Source organism: Crocodylus siamensis, chromosome 2, assembly GCF_052110815.1.
Source record: "Crocodylus siamensis isolate JL-2025a chromosome 2, ASM5211081v1, whole genome shotgun sequence".
NCBI lineage: Eukaryota > Metazoa > Chordata > Crocodylia > Crocodylidae > Crocodylus > Crocodylus siamensis.
In genome coordinates this window covers 180,976,806-180,999,083 of record NC_143396.1, presented here as the reverse complement: position 1 = coordinate 180,999,083, position 22,278 = coordinate 180,976,806, and positions in this window count along the sequence as shown.

The window sequence follows — 22,278 nt, the reverse complement described above, 5'->3', positions numbered from 1 at the left end:
TTTTTAGGAGCAGGGCTCTTCAGTGCCCAGGACACACCTCCCCCCTTAAGTTCGAGTCTCACTAGAAGCGGGGTGTGAAAGTGCCCTGCAACAATGTGAAAAGTTGCTCTATCATTACCCAAAAGGTATAATCCTTTTGGCTACATTATTTATCTAACCCTGATGGCATAAGGTTGTAGCTTTGAAAGCAACTTAACATGGCTAACTAGGTATTTGGCTTCCTTATATTCACTTGAAAAACTCCTAGATTTAACTGCTGTAAGGTCACCCACTCCTCATAAAGTTTCCCCTACAGAAAGAATAGCTTCTTATAATTAACTAGCCAATTGCCTGTCATGAATGATGGAGTGTTTAAGGGAGTGTTTACATGAGCACCCCTGCCCCCCACTCACCCTTCGGAGCTGGCCATGTAAACAGTCCCTTTGCCACTGCTGCCTCCTCCTCCAGCCTCAAGCGCAGCGGCTGCCTCCCCCCCACACACTCACTTCCACCGCCTCCCGTGGAGGGGCAGGGCTTACCCGCCACCTGAGGAGGTGGCGGTGAAGGCTCGTCCCTTCCCTCTGTTAACCCATCTCCACCTCCTCCTGCAGAGCAGTGGGCCTCCCACAACCCTGCCTGAGGCAGCAGTGGCTCCCTCCCTTCTTGAGGAGGTGGAGCCCCTCCAACCAATTGCCGCTGGCCCTCTCAGCTTGTGCAATTGCCCCAAAGCATTATGGACAGACAGACACACAGACAAAGTCCTTTATTACATTAGAGTTATCCCATTCTAATGTAGTCTTTTCACAAATGGGAAGATAGCTTCTGGTTGGGGGAAGTATTTAAAAAAAACAACAACTGAGCCATAATTTCAAAAGCACTTCAGTAAATTAAGTTCCTGCATCCCACTAAAACAAAGTCAGCAGCAATATTTTCAGATGTACCTATCAGTATAGTGTTGCTATCAAAACTCCAGCTGGTCACTATGCCTAAACATGACTTGAGTTCAAAATGCTTTGCAATACTAAGGATGGCTGTACTTATGGGTGATGTCCTTCAGATGAAGCACTGAACAGAGGACTGCAGTTGCAGGATATGCCTCACTTTGCTCAGCCAATTGTGACTTTACTAATTGCTGCAGTTAGATAGCTCAAGGCACTGCATGCCCAACCTTCCTTATCTTTGTCTATGTGTTTAAAATATCACTATGGCAAGACTATCAGAAATACACACAGCATAGCAAATACCAGGAGCTATACACAAAACTGTCAGCACCTTGTTTCAGCTGTGCAATTAGCACAGCTAAATAAACTCTGGTCCGGTTTGTGCTGAAGTTTATTGCTCCTCGGTGTAACAGTTACATGTGTACCCGGGACCACAGCATGTTGAGGTGGGGAGGCACAGCCCTGATTGGCAGGGGGCCCAGGGGGCCAGCCTGCTAGCCCAGAGCTTCTCCACCTTGGCTCAATATGCTATGAAAGAGCTGTTTGGGTGCTAAAGGGTGAGGCTAGCTGGCAGCCAATCCTGGTCACTGTCTGCACATGCACTGCGGTGGAGTAAGTCCGCCATTGGATAGTACCTGTGTGAGGCAGTGCTATCCTATGGCAGAGCTAATTAGTCTACTCCAGTCTAATAGCACCACATGTGTTTAATTAGTCAACCCTGTAGGAAAAGTGCACATTTAGATGCGCCCAGTGAGACACGCTACACCCAACGGTGATCCCTTGTGGTTAAAGCAATCACTTGCAGAAGTGGAGATCAGTGTTTCACTCCCAACACCTAACTCTCTGAGTGGGCTGAGATTCAAGACAACCCCTGTTTCTTTGGCATTTCCTATTGGGTAGCTTAAGTGCCTCCCCACTCAGCATCCTGCCTTTGTGGATTGCTTTATCAGCTGCCTAACTCTTTCCTCATCAAGCCCAGTCCTCTACAATTTTAGGCAACCATAAAATAGATGTTTAATCCAAAAGGATCCACAAGAACATTCTCTCTGACTCCCTTTTATGCACCACACTGAAAAAAACAGTGGTAGAACAAAACTTGGGGTCTTTGGTATCTAAATGTCATGGCTGTAGAATCTGTTTTGGTGGCAGGGACTGAAATCCTTCTGTGAACTTAGTCCAAAGTCATTCCAATTTAATTTACAGGGTGCAAAAGGATAGGTAATACCTCAGAATGAAACGAATCACCCTTGTTTACCTGACAAGAAATTGGTCCTTTCAAACCAGAAATGGGGTTATTTTAGAAAGAGGACTATAGTTGGTTGAGGTAAAGATGTGCATCAGACAAGGTAGACTGATGGTCAATGCAAGGCTAGACTGATGATCAATGCTCTGGTAGCTGAAAACTCCACTCTGTTAGGATGAGAATACTTTTCTGTGAAAAAAAATAAACACACACCAAAATCAGAGTATTTAAGAGGTAGGTGGTGAAATAAATGTGGAGGATCAGGAATGCAAAGAATGCATGAGCATAGTGGCCTATGACTCAGCTGGTCAGCCTCTGGTAATGACTTAATGGAACAGTCTTCCTTATGAAGGATTCTTGGAAATGTCACTGGCTTTTTAAATGGGCACTAGAATATGAACCTGAGGTGCTCTTCAGATGATCGGTGTCAAAGATTCTGGCAAAAGTCCATGTGGGGGATGTGGAGCAGAATCATAAATAACAATTTGGGTGCCCTAGACAGAGATGGAGCGGTGCTGAAATCCTCCTACTTTTCTTTGGCCACCAGTCTGGCATTCCCTCTAAGTTAGTGCCCAGGACTGGTGCCCAGATTGCCCTGCCCTGCTTAGATTACTGGCATGGCATTTGTGAGAGAGAATGTGTGTGTGCATTCCTGCTCCAAGGAGAGTCCCTCCCTAGCACCCCTTCAGTAAAACAAAACAAAAACAAAAAAAGAGACAACCCCCCAAAAAATAACAAAAAACCCAGGAATTGTAGCTATTTGATTAGGCAATCAAAATCCAGAAGTGCATTCTGATAGAGATAATCTTTGTTTTCTTTGCAGCTGGTACTAGTTGCTAAGGGAGTGAGTTGATTAAAAGAACAACCCTATTAAGACTTATTCTTCTCAGATGATATTGCTGCTGCTCCTCCTCCCTCTTTCCTATCCTCTCCAAGCTCAGTGAAGAAAGTGGCAGGAATGCTATTTCTCAAGGCCTGCAATGACGTCAACCTGCAGTGAAATTATTTATGAAATTAACTCTAGTGGGGGAGGTTAGAGCAGAGGAAGATGGACTCATGGAAGTAGACAATGCTACATTATATGCTACAGTATTTCTGTTGTTTTTCTGTGGGATGGATGTAGTGCCCAGAGTTTCTGAAGTCTTAAGAGGCATAGAGAGAAAAGGGATATCTGCCATTGGGAGGCATCATTAGAAGGACCTGAGGGAAAAAAGATGCAGTATTATTACTTAGTAGCTAAGGACCTAAACAGGTAAGTAATAAATCTCTGTTGCTGGCAGATACATAACTGCCTTTCTGAAGGCCTGATCTAAAGCTCAATGAAGTCAGTGTTCATTTACTTCAGTGGGATTTAGATCAGAATTTAGGCGTGCTCTGCTCAGTCTATTCACTCATCACACTGAAGAGTCATGGGTAATACAAAATCCAGGTTCCAATAGTAATTTTATTTTCTACTAGACCCTATATTCCAGCTCATTAAGGCTCATGTCAATATCTGCAGTAGCATGGGAAGCCCAAAAGTAAATTAAATGCAGACTGAATTAATCCCTTTACTCCACAGAGATCTTCCTGCAGCCCAGAGATCTAAGCCACTCATGTCACAGTGCATGAAATCTCCAAAAGTAAAACCAAATGGAAGCTAATTTCCTCTTTTACCTGAGCAAAACGTGGCTTGTCTGGATTTGGATGCCCATTAAAGGTATGTGTACCTGTCAAAAGGAAGGTGTCACTGTAACACGGGCAGGTATGCACTCACGGGCTGGATCCAGACATGCAGGCATGTGTGGTTTGTCGCAGGGCCATAAACCACACAAGTTGCACATTAAGCAGTGCATAGCGCTGCTAATTTGCAGTGCTGGGACAAAATTTGCTATCAGGATTCCCCAGTAGCAAAAAACAAATCCTGGAAAAAAGCCTCAGCTGCCTGCTCCCCCATCTTGAGGCACACTGTGCCCCAACCAGGCAGGGAGCAGCTCGCTGGGGTGAAGGTTGCCTCAGCTTCGAGGCTCTGCAGCACACGGTGATGGGGGAGCAGGCAACCTTGGGTTGCCTGCTGCTCCCCCATGGAGATGTGCTGCATCCCGGCTGGCTGAGGCACAGGGTGCCTCAGCGTACCCTGTGCCCAGCCATCTCCCTCCACTCCCCGCAACATGTGGAGCAAAAGGACAATGTGTCCCGCTGCAAAGCACATGGGCAGGAGAGTGCACAGCGGCACAAAGCAGCAGCATAGATTTGTGGTACTACTATTTGTGAGCACACCCCTGCTCATGTGGACCCAGCCACTAGGTTTAATTAAACTAGCATGGATAATATTGCAGTGACGACATGGTGAGAAATGCAAGGTTACTAGGGATCTTGCATTTGTGCTCTAGTTGTTCTCTTTTGCTAAAAACCAGGGGAGGCAAGTCTTGATTCCTATGGTTATCCATGATAGCTAGATTAAAACTAGAACAACCCTGACCACTTTTATTAGACCCGTACCTTCTTATTGCTATGTAGACAGATCCTAGTCCTTGAATATGGGAAAACTCTTTGCTAAATTAAAAGACATTCCAGCCCCTTCCACAACACTGTCTATAGCAATGAATTTCCTCTGACCATTTTCACCTCACAGAGAGTGATTAAGTCTGAGGTGTAACTGATGGGAGAATCCAGCATGAGATACTTAAAATTAATTACAGAATTTTTTTTTCCTGGAACTTCAGTCATGATTTCTTCCTTTCCGGACACAAAAAAGTAGCATCATCACTGATTTTTTGTGCCGGCGAATGTATTTTTTCTCTGATAAACAGTCATCAAGGTGTCATTTAGGTCCAACTTACTGTTTACCCAAAATAAGGGGAGATAGATATGTTCCAGAAATCTGTTTATGAGTCAGGCTATCTACAGTTATATAATTATACAAGCCTCCTTGCCAACAAATTGTTGTTCAGGGAGAAGACAATTAGATCGCTTCTCCAGGCTGTGAGGTTGTACAATACAGGCTTTGTGCCACTGTACCATAAGCCCAGGATGTGGCATTCATGGCATGTACGAATGAGCTTATTTTATCAACCATCTTGGGAGGAAGAGGTGGCGGCAAAGGAAAAGGGAAAAGGAGGGCACAATATCAGAATGCCGGCTATGCTTGCTTAGATTTCAGTATTAGATCAGAGTCATGCACCACAAACAAAGGCAAATAATAATGGAATTTCCACCTAGAGGTGAAGGTAGTGTTGGTGCTGGATCTTGGATGTGAATGTTTTCCTGTGCTGGAAACAAAAAATGGAAAGAATGACAGTAAATTGGTATTTATGCCCTGAGGCTAAGATAGTTATGACCCCTCCATAAAAATGTGATGGGAAGTTTCAATGTTTCACTTCCTGCATTTCCTGGTATGCTGATGGATTTAGATTTTTGCTGGAACTTCTCAAATCCTATGCAAGTTAGAAAAAAAATGTAGTACCCAGAGTCTGAAAGTATCCAGCCTCTTCAACAATCCACTCATTTAGAGGGAAGAGATGGTTTTCTGCATACACATATAAGGAGGTAAATAAAAACTAAAGATCGAAACAGAATCTTGAAAATGTATACTAAGCCCTTTGTCTGAGTATCATCTTCATGCATGAAAGGAACAGTAGAAGGGTCCATTGAAAAAAACATAGCTTGGCCATTGATTAACCAATTACATGCAGTGGCCTCTTGTCTAAACCAATGGAATCACGTGACATCACAAGGAAGGGAAGGCCATTAACTTTAGCATCTCTTCTTCCATAAGGGGATGGAAGATATGTTATGCTGGTGAGCCATCTATGAAGAACATTCTACTGGAGGTAGAAAAGGGGACATCAGAAGAAAATGAAGCACAGAAACTAAGGATACCAATGAACAAACTGGCTCATGTCATCAACTGGTACAGATGAACTCAATGATGACCAAATTGCTCCCTGCCACAAAATATTAGTGAAGCAAAGAGATTCGGAAAAGAATTAATGCGTATGATTAAAAAGAATACCCATAGTTGCATTACATAGGAGAAAAGTTTATAAAAGGATCTTGACCTTCATACTTCAGAAGCAAAGCCAACCACTAATTGCCTAGCATCCGGAATAAATTTCTGCCATAGGCGTGTTTGTGCATAGTTTTCCATGTTGGGGATTTTTACATCGTTTTCTGAAGCTTTTGATACTGGCTTTTGTTGGAGGCAGGATATTTGATTAAATAGACCAGTGGTCTGAACTGCTCTGACAATTCATTTGTTCTTGAACTATTTTTGCTTGAACAAAACTGTCAGTAATTTTTGTTTGGTTTGTTTCTTTGGTCAATGACGAGATAGAATTCTAGCTTTATTATAGCCAAGGTGACTAACTATGAAGCCCATCTGAACTCACAAGAGCGGTTGAAAACACATTGCAGAATAATTCTTTCATAAACTTGAAATTCAGGTTGATCAATGGAATCAGAGCTGGGACAGCTATACTTTGTTCTTCATTGGTTATTTGCAATCTATTCTTCAGTCAGCAGAGTTAGTGCATATTATCAAATATTTCATTATATTATATATTACGTGTACTATATATTATGCCATATGCTGTACAATGTACATTATACAGCATATATTACCTAGTGCATGTATATCCCATTACATATTTAGTAGCCCTTTTTCTGACTGCAAATTGTCCAAGCAATTTTAAATTTTGACCACAGTATTCAAAGATTGCTAAATAATGTCCAGTTAATAATGTCTACCATTTTCATTGTTTCCAAGCAGTTCATTGCAAGTGAATGCTCATTCACATTTGGAACTGTTCTCAATTCTAATTGGCTAGAGGTCACATAATACTCCCATTCCCAGTTAGATAAGTTAAGTTGTAGTGCTAATGTTGCAGTCATGAAGGTCCAGGAACATAGGAAAAGTAAAGTTTATGAGGTGAGGTAACATCTTTGATTGGACTGACTTGTCTAGTTGGGAGCAACAGGAGACAAGCTTTTTGGACATCAAACAAACTTCGTCAGATTTAAAGGAAAAAGACCAATTATTTTGGCTTAATTTATTTATTTTTAACAAATCTGAAAGGGAATTGAGCAGTCTTCACCTCTGTAGCAAAAAGAGGTTAGCAAAGAGAGAGGTGGTAGGTTCGCTATAAGGAGTCGCAAAGCCAATAGTGTCTGCTGCTTTGACATACAGTAAAGTTATGAACTACTCTTCCCAGGCCTGCCTTCTGAAAGGATCATATATATTTGTGTTAGATAGAGGTAGGATGATTTGTTCTGTGAAACGTATTTTTTTCACTGGTGATAGGATGTTTCAGTTCCATATTAATTTTCTGTGACAGTTCATTCTTGGAACATAGTGGATGTTTGGTTTGATCTGCAGTTTCTATGAGGGTATTTAGGCCAATACAGGAGAGATTTTGCATGCTGTGAAAGGGTGTGTAGGATCTATCCAGATGAGTTAACACAGCACTTTGAAGAATATTGTAGTAGTTATTAATGATGGTATTAAAGTATCATCATTAGCATTTAAATGGCTAGATCCTATTTTATCTATTAGGCATCTAAATGGATCTAGGTGCCTAAATGTGATCTTATTCTAGTTTGTGTAAGTCACTGAACAGACATTAATATGCCTCCTTTTTCAAGATGCTGTCATTTTAGCCTTATGACTAAGTCACAAAAAAAAGAGGGCTGGGTTGTTTGTGTTCTGCATTAGTGGCACTTAGGCACCCAATAGGTGAAACAGGATCTGGCCTTAAATTAGCAGCCACTGACATTGCCAGGGTAGTTTACACCTTGAATGAATTATTTCATGCTCTCTGAAAACTCAAAAACTCAAATAGGTATTGCTACACCAGTTATACATGAGACATAGTTTGAAGATTTCCATGCAACTACAACAGTTGGAGGCTATATTTTTTCCCAGAAAAATTAACGCTGAGACTCTAGAGAACAATTCAGAGGCCTGGCTGTGCATTTTTTGCCTGCAAACCCCTAATGCCAGTCCTCTGACATCCCCAGTCCTTTGAGCGTCATACCCATACTTTAAGAAACACTGAATTAAGCCGGCAGGTTCCATGAGAGCAATGAAATCTGAAGAGCAGGTAGACAATGTGATTAACCTGAGAGGCCCTAACTATTTTTGACCAGTTCAGAATTTAAAGCAGTTCTACATACATTTCTGGGAGCTAATTAAATCAAATAGGCATGGAGGTAAAGCCTAATCCTTGCCATGAATCCAAGTACTCTGTTGTAAATTCTGCACAATTACTAGTAGATTCACAACAACGTAAGAACTGCTGGATCAGAAGCGATCACCTTACTTTGCTTCCCATCTCTCACCCGGATCATGAATTCATCAGAAGAAGTTCAGAAATTTATTTTACACCCAGAAATCTTTGAGCGTGTATTGCTGCAGTAATGGGTGGAGTGGGACCCTTGCCTTTGGGACAATCAGATTGTTGATAGTCTTTGTAATTTTGTGTTATCGTTCATGTAACTGCAATGGCTATTCTTAGCAATAGGGAATCTAATCTTTTTGGGGAAAAAAAAACTTACTGAGCTATTACCACAACAATAACTAGTGGCAGGGAGGAAGGAGGGCAGGGCCAAAAAATGTAGTGTTGTTAGCCAAATAAGGACCCTTCTACAGGCAGCTCCCAATGCTATAGGGTTTAGGAAGTGAAGGGAGGGTTATGGGGTGAATCAGCACACACATCATGTCACACCCACATGAATAATACCCTCTCACTTTCCTTGAATTGTACATTGTGATAAAGACCATGCTGCCTTTTTTGGTATTTCAGTATCTGCCCAAGAAAAGTAATATGTGAAATTAGGTTTCCTGAACCTTAATAGATTAATTTAGTTTCAACTAAAAATGAGAATGTGGATTGGCAGGAGCCAAGAAGTCTGTACTGATATGTTTATTTTTTGCTTTATTGGCTAAGATACTTGGAATCCAGATGAACAATAATAAATATTGAGCCAAAATAGTTCATCTACCTTGAAAAAGTGAACTCCAACTGCTTTGATAAATGGACTAGGAGATTGTCTGGTATTATTGTAGCTTCTGGAAGCAACACTGGCTGAATAATTAAGGCCTGGATCATGCAGAAATTTACATGCAACTTCAACTTTACTAGCATGAGCAGAACCATCACATTTCATTCAGAGAAGTGGCATATGCATAAAAGCATGGAAAGCTTAATTTGATAACCAGTGGGTCTCACCTTGTAGTCTGTGGAGTTCAGTATGGTGCTCCATGAAAGTCCTTCTGTAACACTTAATAATCATCTGCCTATTTTTGTGTCATTTGACACTAAGAGATGTGTCCTGGCCAGATTTTTCTTGCCTCGTTATGCTTTTCTGAACATCTAAACTAGAGCCTTCCTTCCCCACCTACCATCTCACAAATAGACAGAAAAAAACTCCTGAAGTTACCAAAGGATATGAGAGCAGTGGGCACTGAAGACAATAAAGAACAACTGGAGAGACAGAATGTTACAAGCAGTAGGGGACATAAACATAACCAAAATGGAGAGGCATACCCACCAGAAAATAATTGATGGTCATTGGTCATATGAAAATAATTGCATTTGCCTTCTGAAAAAAATAATAATCCAGACCCAATATAAGCATTATAGCCACCACAATAGTTGTATGGAACTACATTTGACCATTAGTAGGAAGACAGCCTCTTTATCTTAAGAAGGAACCCTCCATCTGAGAAAAGTTTGAAACCTACCGGAGGCTGAAAAGTATATTTACTGTCCTAATTGAATTTTCACAGACTTCAGTTTAGTCCTTCGCTGATTACAACAACAACCCCCAAAAAAGCTTTAAAGACCAAAACAACCAAAACACTGGAGCTGAGCTCATGGGCAATGAAATATTAGCCTGGTTTAAGTTTTACCCACGAAATCATTATCATTATCATTAGATCAAGGTTGTAGTGTTTGTGTTTCTGATGTAGGCCTCAGTCCTGGAAGGCATACTTAGTTAGAAAGGGTACTAATGTGCTTTCCTGGAATGGGATGGACATAAAGTAAGATAGCAATGTCTTTTATCTTTCTGCATTAAGACTATTAATGGCTTTAACCATCAAGACTATTTACGGCTTGATCTGCAAGGGTTTTAGAAACTAATTCTGCTACATCAGTGACAATCTCTTGCAGGGGCACTTGCATTTCTATTTAACAGTACCTTTAGTAGCTGCTGGGTGTGTCTACACGAGACACTATTGCTATTGCTCATTGCTATGGCACCATAACTTCACCAGGCATAAACTGTGACAGGAACCCTACTGTGCAGTAGCAATGAGCTACTGCACAGCAGCCTCTGGTTAATCGAGTACAAACTGAAAGCTCAGTAACAACTGCACAGTTGGCTGCTTGTGTAGATGCAGCCTATGACTGCTATTGCTGCTTTTGCTGCTACACAACGGTTCTGCCTCTTTATATTTTTAATTTGAGAATTAAATCCAGAGCCTTGGGGAGTGGCTTGTTAGGTCACCAATTAAAATGAACTAGAACTGCAGGAGGCATCTGTGACTAGTTAAAATTAAATACTCATTGTAGACTCATTTCACAAAAAAGATATAAACCTGTCCTCTTAGTACAACTTCTTAGTAGAGATGGGGAAAAAGACTATATATAGTTAGAATGGAATTTAGGTGATGGAAAAGTAGAAGACACCAAAGTCTCCAACCTGACTAGATGGCATGTTACTCTCCTATTTTAAAACCGCCAGTTCCACAGTTTTTAAAAACAAAGCTAGAACTAAACTTGATTCACAGAATAGGTAGATATTATAGAGGGTCCCTTATGCTTTCATGCTTCACAAGGGTTGTGATAGGATGGTCAGTGGTCACCTTCATAAGGTGTCACCAACAGCTTCTCTCTCCCACAGAACCCTAAATCTCTTGCTACTACACTTTGGCCATTGAGGTTAAAGCAAAAGAACCTTCATAAGGAAATTATTTATTTGGGGGAAGAGGGCGAAAGAAACGTAAAATCCTAATTTATTCCTGAAATTGAACTTCAGAATATTTTCTAAAAATCTGAACAGGTTTTAAAACTCCCTTCTGAATCCATCTTGTCTGGCCACCCCTGGGTTCTGGTGTTGTAGTACTGGCTACATCAAGAGACTTTATGGCTCAAATGACTGATATTGATTCTCAGCCAGTATGCAAACATAAAGGCTCTCAAGTGGCCACAAAGCCACCAATGTCACCAAAGGAACTGTTGATTACCAAGTGGCACAGGTATGTCTACATTGGGGATGTCCAACTGGAAGCTGGCAAGGAGTTAACATGCAGCCTGCAGACCTTGGCAGCTGCTGCTTCTACTGCTGCATGGTGTAGGAAGGCCCAGGGGTCTGCACACTCACTGCACAACCTGTACAGCAGGGCACAGGGTGGCCATGTGCTGCCATTGCTACCATAGCCCATGTGGCAGAGGGCAGTGGAGAAGTCCACGTGCCTCTGGCACATAGTTGGGGGGTGGGGGGGACACACATGCTGCCACAGACCATGCAGGAGGGCTGCCTCCACAGTATGAAGCCAATGCAGTTTGTGGTTCAGGGACTGAATGCAGGCACCACATGCATGCTGCCTCATAAATGGAGCAACACGGTAGATCATCCCCTGAAGATATACCTGATGCTTTGTGTCCTCTGAGGTAACTGGCAAATACTGCAAGATATTTTTCTTCTTGAGAGAAAGCAAATGCAATAAAATGTAATTAATTTCAGAATTAAAATGCTGCCATTGTCCTCAGTAAGCCTGCACAATCTCTTGTTTTGTTATTCCACCATATGGTACCTTCTTTTTATTATGGGGCTGACCAGCATCATAATAATCATAATACCAAGTAAGTCATAGTAATCTGAATGCTAGACATAGCGCACCATCATTATCCATAGCAATGCTTCTCAATGAAGTGGAAGAAGCTAATGTATCTCCTGGGGCTTTACTCTGCTCATCCCTCAGCCCTTTGTACATCTTAAAGTGGTGCATTACGAAATGCCCCTTAAAGACAAAAGGGAATAATGATATATATATATTAAAAAATAATCAGGGACACTCCTGGAATTTTATAGGGTATTGTACTGCCAGACGAAAGGAGCTAGAAAAAACACTGCTGGTGACTTCTTCCTCTGAAGGCCTGGAATTGGAGCACCACATTAGAAGATCTCATACATTTCTCCCCGTGAATAATTAGAAGAGAGATTCTTTCACTCTCTCATGTGCACCCTTGTATATTGGAAAATAGAACATTTCTTGTAAAAATAAGGCTCTCTATCTTCATAACTTGACTGCCATGAGTCTAAGCATGCTCAGTAAAGAACATTCAATGTTAAATGGATAGTTTTCCAGGTCTTCCCCGCCTCCCTTTACACGAAGGGGACCCCATTTTAATTATTATTTAGGAAAAGACAGCTGCTTCCTGTTTGTATCATTAATTTATTCTGTTTCCTGAAGGGAAACTTTGGTGAAAAGAATCTTTGGATAGCTGGAATGTCTTGCAATATCACTGGCTGCCCTGTCCAAGGTTTAATACAATAGCTGGGTTTATTTTTAAATGATTACTATTTTGCTAAGCTCATGTCCAAAGTACAAATTAAGTCTTTAGTACAATGTAACTGAGATTTTACAGTAAACTACTGTTACACCCATCTTTCCCATCACCCTCCACACAAAGGGAGAAAGGCATCTTTAGTTCATACTATAGTCTGAAAGACAATAAAGAGAAGAAAAAAAGTGTGGCCTTGTTTCTTGAACTTCTGGCCAATACACATATTGATGAACCCTAATGTCAAAACCAAGCATACCTGAGTCATGACTTTCAGGAATGAATGGGAACCCAGAACACAGTGTTCTTTTAGGCTGGTGGTGAAACATATCATTCATATAATTGGCCATGTGATGCAATGAGCACTGAGGTTTGGGAAGTTTGAAAGAACCAATATCGACAGGTTCTGAGCCTCTGGCTAAATGGCTTGCTCAGCTTGTGTTCAAAATCCCATTGTTCAAGCATCCTTGCTCTTCCCCTCAACTGTGTCCCCTCCTGTACTAGACTATTCTGAAAGCACAACACTAAGCCTTTCTCAAGCCCATTCCTGGCCAATATTCCACTACAAATTATCTTGGCATAAAAAATATTAACATATTCTTGCAACGAAAGAATAGTAGGTTCTATTCTACACAAAATACTATTACTTTCCTTACTTCCCAGCATTTGGTTTCATCCTTCTTCTGGGAACATGAATCTTGAACTTGTCAATGAAATGATTGTAATATTTTTTTTTAATGTGGACAAAACAAAATATTTTTCCCAAACATATTTTCAAAGATGGCCATGTTATTTTTTTAGTTTAAACTCTACATCTTCCCCCCACCCCTTCAGCCCCTGATTATAGTCTAAGCAAGTTGGGAGAAGTTAAAGACTACTAGCATACAAGGACCTATCATGGGAAGCATTGAGCAAACTTGACTATGAGCACCACTGCTTATACTACTAAGAACAAGCTGTTGTGACATTTTCAGTGAACAGTTATTTTCGCGCATGTAGCTGAAAGGAGAGAAATTAAAATAGAGCTGATACTCTGCTGATTTCAGGACTAGCAATAACTTAGGCTATATTCTTGTCCCACATAAATGGTTAGGAATGAGGTCTAATGAGTACAGGAAGTTTAGGATTACAAGACCACATAGAAGGGGTTTCTCTAAGAGCCCAGGAAAAGCTTTCTTCATTAGGAAGGGATGTTACCACCATGCATTCATTAGTTAGGTTAAACATGGTGTAGGCAAGGACCTTCTTGTTTCAAAATTTGTGATCAATCTTAAGATCCACGCCAAGACTAACTATAATTACCTGACACAATTTTAAACACAACTGTCCTCATCAATACCAATTGCTTAGACACCTTTCCATTGTGTCAGTTAACCCATCCTGTCACATAATATCCTTTTCCAGTGTAGACAGCAACCAGGACAGGGCTGAACTGCTTCAGCAGTGCTAAGCAAACCACTTGAACTAAAAAAAGGATGCTTGTAGAGATGAATTCCCTTCGCATTCTGGGAGAACGCTGGGGAGCCTTTTAACAGTGCCGCTCTGTTAAGGAGTTGGGAGTGAAGAAAAGAAAACTAAACTCTCTCCTGGATTGTGTAGAGGATAGTCTTGGCATTGGGCAATACTTACTGTGCTGGGAAACTAGGAATATTCCTAGTCAGAAAATAAAACAAGGTCAACAGCAGCAGGCTCCAGGAATATTAATCTTTCACCTCTAAGTCTGTGCCATGGATAATTAATTACTTGATTGCATTACTTCTTGTAAGGCAGGAAAAATAGAACTGTTTCTGCCAGCTTTTTGGACAAATTATTTTACATACATCTGAGCTTTCTTCCAGTACTTCTTGGGTTTCAATTGCATTGAATGATTTCCATCCAAACCCTTCTCCACCCATGGAGGAGCCAGACAATATGGAAGTGTTTGAAGTTCCAGCACGATCCTGATCTTAGGGTCAATAAGAGGATTACTGCATAGTTAGAAACTGCAGGGTAGTCCTACAGCCTCTGAATGGGTAGTGGAATTTGTAATATTAAGCAAAGCAGCTCATTCCAGGGAGAAAAGCAGAATGTGGACTACTCTAGTGATATTACTCTTAATTTACATCTGCATGTAATTGAAAGCAGAATCTGGCCAAGTTATTCTGAATTCCAGAGAACTGAAAAACACTAGAGAAGGGAAATCCTTGAGGCTAAGTCTTAGAAAGTAAAAGTGTGTTATATTAGAATCCCCTGAGAAATAGCAACGCAATGGACCCAGAATCATTAAACCTTAAAGAGATGAAATTCATATAAAGCTCCAGTGGTGTTGAGCCAAATAGATTCCTGGAATGGCTGTGTATTAACTAACCTCATCTCTAATACCTCATGCACTGGGACTCACAGTTCCATTCTTGGGCTATATTAAATTGGGGAGCATTATTTTTTCCTGATTTTATGTCATATGAGGTAATGAAATATGAAAGAAGGTGTCTGGAGGCTACCTCATGTATTGTATGTCGTATCTGAGTTTATCCAACATACACCCACTCCTTTCCCTCCACAGTCCTACAAGCTCAGGCTGAGAGGCTATTCTATACCAACAAAGACTCCCTATGGGCACCCTTTACATTTATCCTGGGGCCTACTTGGGGAATATCAGAGCTTTCTAATTCTGCTCTCTTGGCTTATTTTCAAAGTGGTTGGGGGTGGGGGGTAAAACTTTATGGTTCTGCAGACATTCACTTTTAGGAGTCCTGCAGTGAACTAAGAGACAGCAATTCAATACAAAGTCTCCTTCTCCTTCAAGCAGCTTTGAGCATATTCTCATAGAACCAGTTCTTACAGGAGTAATAAGAAGATAGCAATTCAAAGGCTATCTATAGAGGTTGCATGTGTTACGTCCATTTTGCCTCTGGTCAAACAGTTTTCTGGAACAAGGGTAGACTGGTAGTGGAAAGAAAACCGGTTAGCTTCAAGAATTGAAATTGGAACCAGTTAGATGCAGCATTACCTAATGGCTAGGGGAAAGCATTAAATCAAGAAACCAGATTTCAGTGGTTTCCATTTCATCCCTCTGTGCTTAGTTAGTCCTTTAGTAAATAGGGAGTCTGATTGTAACCCAGATCCTTAAGTAAAAAATAGACACAGAATTCGATTATTTAGGACTCCAAGTTTCAAAGTGTAAAGACTGCCATTTTGAGAAATTACACAATGAAACCACAGTTTTCAGAACCCCTTTTTACTGAAGGAGAGGTTGTGTTTTGGGGAAGATCCTGTAAACAGATAGACATCAGGCATGCTTATGTAGGTTTTTTCTGTTTAGTATGAAGTCACTTGTTCCAGCAGTTCTTCCATTATGTGTAACTGGGAATCTCAAGAACCTTTCAAAAATAGAGGGCACTAAGTCCAACTAATGTGCAGTGGGATTATAAGAAAGATGACAAGTGAGATGAAGGCAACTTTTTGTCCAGGTAGGAAATGAGGTTTCTTGACATTTTCTCCACAGTTTCAAGGATATGGACATCTTCAGACAAAAGGAGGCTTTGACTTTATAATTCCATTCACTAGACAAGGAATTGGCTTGTTACCTAGTCAAGAGAAAAGGAAAACTGCCATGACAGTGCAGCACATTATTGTATTGGCATGGCTTAGATGACCTAACAAAAACTGCTATTTGGGAAGTTATACCCTGTTCTTTCAGTAGCATCTAACTGAAAGATGACAAAATACTTCATGTTACATTAGGAGCACATATGCTCTGCCTGCCATAATGTGAGTATATGGTATGTTTTTAGTGTAATGTGTATGACTGCACATGATTTGGGAATCTCATGGGGATCTTTCCCGTCATACCACATTAAAAATTAATTTACTCCTAAGATTGGAAGAGTAAAACAGATGAGTGAGCTGCTGATGAAACTTTTATCATCTCTCCACCTAGCAGAGGCTAGCAGATATTCTTGGAATGCTTTGTACAGAAAAGTCCACCACATCGTACCTAGCTCGTTTCATAGATTTCATAGACATTAGGGCTGGAAGAGACCTCAGAAAATCATCAAGTCCAGCTCCCCACCCCAGGGGCAGGAAGTCAGCTGGGGTCAAAGGATCCCAGCAAGATAGACGTCCAAATGTTTCTTAAAGGAGTCCAGAGCAGGTGCTTGTACCACCTCTGAGGGGAGTCTATTCCAGGCCTTGGGGGGTCAAACAGTAAAGACATTTTCCCTTATCTCCAGCGTGAAACAGTCTTGGAGGAGTCTGTGACCTTGTTGTCCCTTGGGGTGCCCTGGTGAACAGGCGTTCCGCCAGATCCTTATATATAAGCACACCCCTTACATACTTATAAGAAGCTACCAGGTCCCCCCTGAGCCTGCACTTTTCCAGGCTGAAGAGTCCCATGGCTCCCAGTCTCTCATCATAGGCCCTGTTCTCCTGCCCTCTGATCATATGTGTGGCTCTCCTCTGGACTCTTTCAAGCTTTTCCACATCATTTTAAAATTGTGGAGCCCAGAATTGGATGCAGTACTCTGCCTGGAGTCTCACATCCTGGGATTTGCTTGAGAAGCATCTATGAATGCAAGCCAGAGTTTTGCTCACTTTACCAGATGAAACATCACATTGGTGACTCATATTCACCTTGTGGTCAGTCATGACCCCCAAATCCCTTTCAGCCGTGGTGCTAGCAAGCGTAGCACTGCCAAGCCTATAAGCGTGCTGCGGGGCTTTTTTCCGCCAGGGGAAGTATCTTGCATTTTCCAGTGTTGAACACCATTAGGTTTTCATCTGCCCATTTTCTGAGCCTGTCGAGGCTGGCCTGGATCACCAGCGTATCCTCAGGTGTGGACACTTTACCCCAAAGTTTAGTGTCATCAGCAAACTTGACCAGTCTGCTTCTGACACCAGTGTCTACATCATTAATAAAGTTGTTAAAGAGTATAGGCCCAAGGACGGAGCCTTGGGGGACCCCATTGGTCATAGTTTCATAGTAGGTAGGGTCGGAAGGGACCTGAGCAGATCATCAAGTCCAACCCCCTGCCATGGCACACCATCATGATCTACTTCCATCTGTTACCACTCTCTGGGTCTGACCTGAGAGCCAATTCCACAGTCATTGGACTGTGATGTAGCCAAGGCTGCAGTTGGCCAATTTTTCCATGAGGAGATCATGGGACACCAGATGGAAGGCTTTTTTAAAGCCTCCAGACTTGGTCATCCACCTGAATTTCCTTCAAACCTGGTACTGCATCAGGGTTATGAAAAGGAACATTGTTAAAAGCAAAAGACCTTTAAATATTCACTAGCTATCACTCATACAGAGAAACAAAACTTATCCTGAAGAGTGTTTGACTAGTGTTAGCAGAAGAAAACATACTGGCTCTAAGCATTAGATAAATCTAATATTTATATACCTAGAACAGTGATGATTACCTATCTAATATCTATAGTCCTGCCACCAGATACTGGAATCCTTTAGTGGGTGCTGAGGTCAGTGCTTTGCTATTACAATGATGGGCTATAGAGAATTCTCTTTAACTGACAGGGCTATATTTCAAGTGAAGAGAGGCAAAGCTTATGGAAACAACAGTGAGTGACAGTATTTCTTTTGTCAAGGTCAAGTCAGGAATCTTAGGTGTATCAAGGCTTGTGCCTCAGCGCTGCCTTGAGGCTAATTTAAATACTGCACAAAAAAAGCTGAAGCTTTCAAGATCCTCACAGACCAAAGCAGGATTTCTGCCTTTGGAAACTAACCACTCAGATGAATTATTTAAATATTTAATTATTTCTAAATACCCAACAGTTCTCTGCCAGTACACATTTTTTTAAACTTCCAGCTATATTTCTCCACATTCAGTTATAGCACATCACATCCAGGAGGCAATGCTAAGGGTAGCATAAATAAGTACCTCACAAGAAAAGGACAAAAATGGTTAAGGACATAAGTGAGGGGGGTAAGAGATCCAAAGTATAACTGTCAACTGGTCAGAATCAATGGCTAAAGCCATTACCAAAAAATTCATGGGGGTGTATAGAAGTACTGGGGTTAGGTGGCTGAGAAACAAGACAGCTTTAAATCTAGCATCTATTCATCCCAAAGGGCAGCCAATATGTTTGCAGTATTTAAATGTCCTTATTGAAAATAGAACAGAACTTAGAAACAGAAGAGACATAATAATTGTTGAGGATTGCAGTTCTATACAAGGCTCCAGGCTGAGGGAGGCTCCAAACCTCTGCATACTGTTGGCATCCATTTAAAAGAAACAAAAGAACACAGGAGAGGCAAAGTAAAAATAGGCCAAAGAACCAGCAATTCCTCATCTCACACTTCACTTGATCACCGGTCCTATAACAGCTTAGAACTCCTCGGCACATCTTCCAACTAAATAGAAGCCTGACCCCATCCTCTAGCTTTCTCCTAGTACAGAGTTCACAGAAGAGGCCTTTTCCAGCATGCCTCAAATCCAAACTAATTAGTCTATTAAAGAACTGTTGGGGAAGGAAATGCCAAGGGAAAGGGCCCCTCACAGAGAATGTTTTGCCAGAGGCCCCTCTATTTTAAAATAGGGAGAAATCAAGGCTTGGTGGCCATGTAGCATATAGCCGTTGTCCCTTCATAGCATCTGATGAAGTAAGCTGCTGATTACAAAAATTTAAGTATCTCCGATTTAATTATCTGTCGGTGTGTCTACATGTGTGCATTTAATGTGCATTAGCCTGATTTCAGGTGAATTAAGGGCATGCGTGTACAAGTGCATCAAATTTAGGCGCAAAGAGCTAAGGTGCATTAACAAACATGTAGATGCACTAATGCGCATTAACGCCATGTGGGTCAATGGATAGACACTGCATTGATGCGCATTAGCGTATCTGCATGTGTGCTGAATACGACATAGCTATTTGTGCCTAAATTTAATGCACCTTAATACACATTGGCACATCTACATGTAGATGTGTGCCTAAATTGCCTTAAGCAAAGGTGCCTTAAGTTTAAATGCATGTAGATACACGTGTAGAGATACCCTATAAGGTACAAATCTACCCTGCATATTGTCATTAGGTCACCAGCACAGCCCTGCTGACATAAGACTTTTCTCAGGACCAGTTGCCTGTGAAGTAATGCCCAATACTTGTGGAAAGTGGTATCTGACTGTACTTAGAGTACTTGAACAGCTATGGAGCCTCAACAAGTCTTTGAGCAGGTCAAATCCAACACCATTTTAGAGCTGAGGAAAATGAGCACAGGGACATGCACTTTTGCCATTAACCCACTGTGCCATCTTGGGCAAAGTCAGACCTATTGCTTGAGGATGGGACTGCCAGGTGCCTACTGTTAGCAATGTATGTCTTAGTATTCCAACTTGGTTGACATAGTGAAATTGACTTGGAGTGCTGTTACAGGTTATGTTAAACCATTCTAAGCCTGTGAAATTTTAGGCAGTGTTAAAGCTACAAGCGTTTCAAAGCAGTCACAGGTTAAGGCTTAATGCCATCTCTGATCTGCACAACAGTGACTTGCCCCTAGAGGGTCTGTCAAGCAGGGTGTGGCCAGGGGCCAGGACTCTATTCCTCTTCTGGAAGCAGAGCCATGGGGGCTAAATGCAGAGAAAGTATGGAGCCCAGGGAAACATCACTCCTTGGGCTCCATGCTCTCACCACCTGGTGGCTCTGCTCCCAGCATGGAATGTGGAAGGCTGGGGAGGGAAGCCATGGCCTTCCCCAAATTCTCCTAGCTAGGGGAGGGCTGCCTGGATGTAGAGCAAACACCATGTGTCTGGCCCTCAGTCCAGGGGCCCAGATTGTCTCCTGGGGTCTTTCAAGTTGGCAGCATGGTGCCACGTGGACTCGAGTCATATTCACTGGGGGCTGGTTGGGGTGTTGGCTTGGGGGCAGTAAAGCTTGGAGGAGTGGAAAGTTTGTCAGGGATGGAGCCATGCATTCTGGTATGATGGATGACTGCAAATTGGTCACTTTATCACTGTAGAGCAAACTAAAAATGCCTTAGCTCTTCATCACTTTATCACTGTAGAGCAAACTAAAAATGCCTTAGCTCAAGCTAGATAGAAAGGTTCAAAGATAACCTTAGCCCACAGTAGTATAACTTTAAGATGCTCAGCAGAGTGTAACACCCTTTAATGCATGGACACACCCCAAAAACTGATTTGGGAACATCAGAGCAGAGCACCGGAAAACACTTCCCAAGTGCCTTTAGAATGGTTTAAAGGTAACCTGCAACACCACTCTTACTAGACAAGAGCCACAACTACAGCATAACTCAGAAGCCACAGAGAGAGATTCTTTGTGTTCCTCTGTCCTTGGGACAGCTCTTTAGTAGCCCAGTCCTCTGGCAAAACTTAGAGCAGTCCAAGTCTATTTAGTTATATCAACTGGCTGTGGTCCCACAGAACTAACTTGGCAGCTTGAGAACAGTAGAAAAAAGCACCTGCTATTCCATAACTTCTTCCTATCGCATAGAAAAGAAGCAAAGGAGACGAGTGTGACCTAACTTAAGCCAGTTGATGTTCCCCTGCTGTGATCAGCAATACTAGCTTTGGTACCAAAAATGTGCTGGCAATCAGGTACAAAGCAGCCACACTACACTGAAAGAGCTGGGGCACTGTGAGTAGGCTGGGGCAGCTTCCATTATGAAGTGATTGCCAAGCTTGTAAACATCATGTATCAATTATAGCCCTCATGCCAACCTGAGTTTTTTTGTGAGAAGCCGTTATCATTTTTAAGGTAGCTTCACCTAACTTCTGTGCCACTTAAGCACAAGGATATATTTTGCACAGCTATCTTAGCCAGCAGTTTGTCAGATTACAGTAGCTTGTAATAGGATGTCACCTATGAGAACTGTTTTAGTGAACACACCCCTTACCCCTTACACACAAAAGCTAGATCTGGAAGACAAGTGGGTATGAATGAATTAGCCCACGAGGGCTAAGTGATATTAAAAAAATGTACTTTGTGTAGTTTTTTACAAATCAAACATTCCATTTTGATAGGGCCAAGGTTAGACTGCCCTGGATTATATGCATATCTGTAAGAGTGTGTGCATGTGTAAGGATAGGCAGGAATTGTTAAGGACAGCATAATTAGCAAAGCTAAAGGTTGCATCATGTCTGGAGTCTGCAAGTTAATAGAGGAGTGCTACTGCCTTATGCATTACAAATTTCCTCTGAGCAACTTCGTAAAGCCTCAGTGGGGGTAGGGGAAGATTTCACTTCTGCTATTTATAGCTGTACTTCTTCAATGGTTACCAAACAGGCAACTGAATCAGCAACTTTGATAAGTCACCCACAGAGTCCATGGACCTTACTGATAACCCAGAAGAAAGAGTATTCCTGAATTCTGGAGATGGGGATAGTAGACAGAAGTAGCTGTAACTGCACTGCCACGTTTGTTTATGGCTAGTCCATGAGTTATTATAGGCACAAAGAGTTTTCTCTTATGTGGGTCTACTGGCAGCACAGAGTGTGTTAGGCATTTATTTTTCACCTGGGACCATTGCACAGAAGCCCCAGATAAACAATTTCTAGAGTCTGTGCTAGTCAACCCAATGGCTACCCAAAATTACTGAGTAGAGTAGAAAGCA